This window comes from Herpailurus yagouaroundi, unplaced genomic scaffold (genome assembly GCF_014898765.1).
Source record: "Herpailurus yagouaroundi ecotype Mexico unplaced genomic scaffold, PumYag 165, whole genome shotgun sequence".
Lineage (NCBI taxonomy): Eukaryota > Metazoa > Chordata > Mammalia > Carnivora > Felidae > Herpailurus > Herpailurus yagouaroundi.
The window spans coordinates 777,329-783,328 of NW_024412406.1; positions in this window are offsets into that span (position 1 = coordinate 777,329).

Consider the following 6,000-nt stretch of genomic DNA (forward strand, 5'->3'; position numbering starts at 1 on the left):
TTCAGTCAGTAACTAGGTGTCCAGCTCAGTGAAGATCTGATTGGACTTATGTGGGCCCATGCTTTCTCAGGGCCTGGATTCAATCTGAACCAGAAATCCTCCAGAGGAATCCGGAATCCCCAAGAGGAGAGAGAAAATGCCATGATGTACTGTTTGCATTTACTTTCAAAAAGAGCAAAACAGATTAAAAAATAATATCAAGATATATACTGACATAATGATAACATTATGAAACATCTTTCATCACTTGGAGGTAAGAGTGGGGAAAGGCAGAGAAGGAGAAGGCACGGAAAAACAAATTCATTTCTTTCCCTATGAGAGCTGCTGTTATGGAGAGAATAGAAGTCTAGTTCATATTTTTCTGGAGAGCCACACAGAATTTAAAAGCATTAAACTTCTGAAGGCTTAAACAGATAGTTGAAGGAGTAGGGAGAAGGGAAAAATTTAAAGCATTGTGAAGGAGCAAGAGAATTCAAATTAACCAGGGAAAACCCATTTGGAAGTGTCATTTCCACTGAGTGAGTGAGGATCTGCCGTGAAACCAACAGCAATTTCCCCCATGGACATTTACTGCCTATGGTGGAAGCTGAGAGCATTTTCAGAGTGCCGTTTCACTAACCTTTTTATAAATTGCAAAAGCAATGCCAGAGAATGTTAAAAGCCTTATTTTTTTCTACTGAGTGTAAGCAAATCTGTAATAGCTTTGTCCATGTCGTGGCAGCTCAGAGAACATAAAGTGCTTCTATTATTGTGGCTGCTGGAAACCAAGTGAAGAACAGGTGCCCATGGATGAAATTTGGAAAAAGAAGCCATATTTTCAGAACAGAAAAGAAGAGTTTTCATTCATCCCCCAAAGAGACTACATAACAAATAAAATACTTGCAAATTGTAAATAATTTCCTTATCTTAAAAATGACTGCAGACATGGAACAGAAATCCTAAGAGACTAGAAGGATCAGTAATGTGCATACTTAAAAACAATAAAAACTGGGGCTCAAGGAATTGAGACTTTGTTTTCGATATAAAAGGGAAATTACTCTAATGGGAGATTGGAGGGCCTGAGTTTAAGACCATGGGAAAGCATCAGTTTGGTTTTGTTTTTTTAATTTTTATTTATTTTGAAAGAAAGAGAGAGAGCATGAGTGGGGGAGGAGCAGAGAGAAAGGGAGACCCAGAATCCGAAACAGGCTCCAGGCTCTGAGCTGTCAGCACAGAGCCCGACACGGGGCTCGAACTCACAAACCATAAGATCATGACATGAGCCAAAGCCAGACACTCAACCAACTGAGCCACCCAAGCGCCCTGGGAAAACATCAGTTTTTTTAGGAAATCAATGTACTCATCTCATTGACAAATTAGTGGTCCTTTTCTTTTCTTTTCTTTTCTTTTCTTTTCTTTTTCTTTTCTCTTTTAGAGTCAGGGGGGAATGAGGGGTTATGGGGAAAGAGAGAGAGAGAGAGAGAGAGAGAGAGAGAGAGAAAATCCCAAGCAGGCTCCATACTCAGCACAGAGTCCTTCACAGGGCCTGATCTCACAACCCTGAGATCTGACCTGAGCTAAAATCAAGAGTCAGATGCTTAGCTGACTGAGCCACACAGGCACCTTAGTGTACGTTTTCCGACCTGAACTAACAATACAAGAGGTAGCAGCTCCATGGAGCAGAAACCTTGCAAGACTCACTAGGTTTTGGAATCTCTAAGTTTCCAGCTTCTGAATGTTCTCTACCATTGTTTCTGTATTCTGAAACAGCCCCTCCACGTTCTTTCCATTTCTCATTCTATTCTTTCATCCTTTGTAAATGTATTACAACCTTGCCCACAGAGATTTCAATTTCCTCTGAACTCAGAGCATTTACTATCTATGACATCTGCTTGGCAGTTAGGGTTTTCTTCATTGCATTTTTATTTAGTTTTAGAGCTGTTTGTCCAGTCTCCTCTTATTTAGGGTCCCTTGACCCTCCCCACCATGAAGTCAGTAGCCACACAGGAGCTGTTTCAGTGATGCACGTGAGAAATCATGAGAGTTAAGTAAGATGGTGAGTGTGGGGAAGGAGAAACATGATGGGTTTGAGACATTGTCTGCCCACCAACTATAGATATCCATTTATCTTATTTAACAAACACTGACATAGAGCTCACTGTGTGCCAGGCCCTGTTCTAAGCAGTTTACAAATAGTAACTCAATGACCCAAGGGGATAGACACTGTATTTCTGGGTAGTCACTATCCTCTTTAAACCTCATTTGTGGAAACCATTTAGTGTTATTATTTCCCAGTTAACATTTGAACTTTGGGGTGTCTTTGCTCTCATATTCAACCTCCTAACATTGTTGAAATTGAATTGTATATATTCAGAGGTGGTCAGGAAACTTGTGCCTCTTTCTGGTCCTGGGTGCCTGAGCCAACATCTGGCTTCTAGGGAGAAAAGAACCAAAACTATTATTTTCTCTGCCAAATCTCTCCCTGATGTGCATATGCAGGCCCCCCTCCCCATTCTCTCCAATGCTGTCAGAATAGGTGGGGTGGGCGGACTTGATTCTTATCACGATCACGTTCTCTTGTGCTGAGCAAAGAATCCTTTTCTGACCCATTAGATCTTCTTTTTCCAGATTCATCCAAAGCCTCCTGCCCGTAGTGGATAGGACTATGGACTTTGGAGTCAGACTGCTTGGGTTCAAATCCTAACTTGGTCACTTAATAACTGTTTGACATTCATCTGTAAAGTGGGAATAATTACTACCACCCAGTTGGCTGTTATAAGTATTAAGTAAATCATCACATGTAAAGAGTTTAGAAGAGAGCCTGACATAAAGCATGCAGAAGCTTTTAGCTATTGTAATTCTTTATTGTAATTTCATTACATTCGTCTTGCTATCAAAACAGAGTTTAAAATTTCTTCAAGAGACTGATATTTCTTTACACTTCTTTTAAATCCTCCACAGACCCTAGCACATTGATGAGCCTAGAACAAGCAGAGTGGGAAGCACTGAAGAAAACTGAGGAAGTGTAGACTTGGAAGCTCACCTAATCAGATCTTGGTCTCAGATCTGCCATTTACTGACTAAGTCTTAGTTTCCTCATCTGATAATTGGAATAACAGTTGATTCCTACACAATATTGTTGTTGAGAAAATTGTTATACACACACACACACACACATATATATATATACACATATATATGTATATATATATATACGTATACATATGTATACATATATTTATGTGTGTGTATATGTCTGTACACATCCATATTTGTGCACATGTGTATATATATATATTTATGATATTAAATATATAGAAGTTACTTCATGATACAGTGAGGTTATGTTTATTTTTCCATAGCCTGAGGTCAAGAGAGTCAATATAAAAAAAAATGGCTAGGGGAGCCTGGGTGGCTCAGTCGGTTAAGCCTCCGACTTCAGCTCAGGTCATGATCTCACTGTTTGTGAGTTTGAGCCCCACGTCAGACTCTGTGCTAACAGCTCAGAGTGTAGACCCTGCTTTGGATTCTGTGTCTCCCTCTCTCTGCCCCTTCCCCACTCACTCTCTGTCTCTCTGTTTCTCAAAAATAAATACATGTAAAAGCAAATTTTAAAAATGGTAATACATTTAGCTCTATGAATATGACTTTTAGCTAAAGAAGACATCAGTCAGTTTTCCTGGAGATCTCCAGTAAGCACTTTGGACTGTGGGAAAGTTTTGATTATAGAGTCGTGGAAGCAGATACCCGTGTTTTGAGATCCATATTGGCAGTGTAACAAAGCTCACATACCAATTATTGATACATTTTTTGACGAAAAGCTTATAAAATATACTTTCTTAACTATCGGAAGACTATTTGGTGTACATGATTCAGTTTTCTGTTTTTAGAGCCTCATTAAATTATGTTATTTAACAAGAAGTTAGCCGTTCACTGGATTTATTGTTGGGACAAATCTCAGGAAATGAAATTTACTTTTTGTGAGTATTCCCAACAGTAATGTTGTGTTCTTTTTTGTAAAATTTGTTTGATTGTTTATTGATGAGAATGTATTAGCTTATACTAAATTGACCACTATATAAAATATTTAAAATTAAATTTCTGATGACTCTAGGAAATAAAATGCCTTGAAATGAAAATAGAAAAGTGTACTTATCTACTTATTGATCAATTCTGCCCTGAGGGATAGAAGTCCTGAAGTTACAGACAGAGATTGTTATATTTGGCTGTGGGTTTGCTCACTGACTGGAAGTTTAGATACCAGTAATGTACCCACGGTTTCTCCCTTACTGGATCTTTTTTTTCCTGACTTTAATTTCTTTGATTTAATAGAAGTAAATGCAGGAGAGGGGACATGTTCTTAGGCTGATAATAGTTTATTTGTGTTCTTTGTGTTAAGAAATGATACCCTTGAGATGGTTGCTGTTTGCCAATAACACTATCATGTCCTAGTCTGTCATCATCCCTACCTCCTAACATTTAGATGTTAAATAAGTGCATTGCCGTGGAAAGCTTAGTAAGAGTCAGAAGAATGCAACACTGGATCTGAGGGACAGTGAAGACATAAGGAAGGTTCTATGGACCGTATTGTCCCCACAATTCCTGTGTTAAAGCCCAACTCCCAATGTGACTATACTTAGAAATTGAGCCTCTAAGAGGTAACTGAGGTTAAATGAGGTCATAAGGATGGGGCTCTAATCTGATAGGATTGGTAGCCTTATAAGAACAGAGTATTTTCAGACCGGTGGTTACATGGGGTGATCACAGCTAACCCTCAAGGAAAGATCTCATTATCCTTGATATGTGCAATCTGAAAGACTAGGACTAAGCAGTGGCAAAGCCTCCATCATCATAGAAATAATGAGGAAGCTGGTGGGGTCATTCTTTATGAGGCAACAAGAGAACCAACCAGCAGCCCTCCTGATCCACAGGACTCCAAAGACATGTGTGGCACAAAGAGTAGCTGTTGAACAGCTGCTCCAACCCTCTGATCTGGCCCAGATTCCAAAGACATATTGGCCCCTAAAGTAACAGTCATCTACAGTTGATAAAGATTCCTAGTCCTTACAGGTATAAGGACCACAGCAGACGTTGGCCAAACCACTGGTGAGAGCTACCAAAACTGACTGAAAAGACCTCTTGGCATCATGGAAATGGAGATCCTGGGGAGAGGAGAATAGTCCAGGGATAAATGAGAAAGCAATTTGAGACTATTTTAATTTGAATAGTAAAGGGTACCTGACCTTATTTTGTAAATAATAGAGGTTACACACTCTTGATAATTAATTTTATGTGCTGACTTGGCTAGGCTATGGTGCCTAATTGTTTTGTCAAACACTAGCCTACATGTCATTGTGAAGGTATTTTATAGGTGTAATTAACATTTACAATCATTTGACTTTAAGTAAAGGAGATTGCCCTCAAAAATGTGGATGGGACTTACTTAAATAGTTGAAGGCCTTAAGACCAAAAACTGAAGCTCTCCAGAGAAAGAATTCTGAAGACTAACATAGAAATCCTGCCTGCATTTCCAGGCTTCCTGCCTGCCCCCAGGTTTTGGACTTCCAAGCCTCCACAGTCACACGAGCAAAATCCCTTAAAATCTCTCTCTCTCTCTCTCTCTGTATATATATATACATACATATATATATGTAGTGTATCATATCTGATACACCTATCACTAAGTAAAATATGTAGATTTATGAGTACATTAGAAACATCATAAAGAATTCATTTAAATATATTTAAAAAATAGTTACCAAATCCTGTGATTTTGATATGATACACCATGTTAATTTAGTGGGAAAAAAGATTTCACATACAAAATTATTGGCTGACCAACATGTCTGTTCGAACTCCAACACAAAATGATGTAAAACACATTACTATAACATCGCAGGGATCATGATAATAGATAGAAAAGTGGAAGACCTGTTTTCTTCAAGGTTTCACCAGCTAAGCCATATGTAGAATTCTGCAGTCTCATGAGCAGGGGATCCACGGGCATTGCAAGAGATTAAA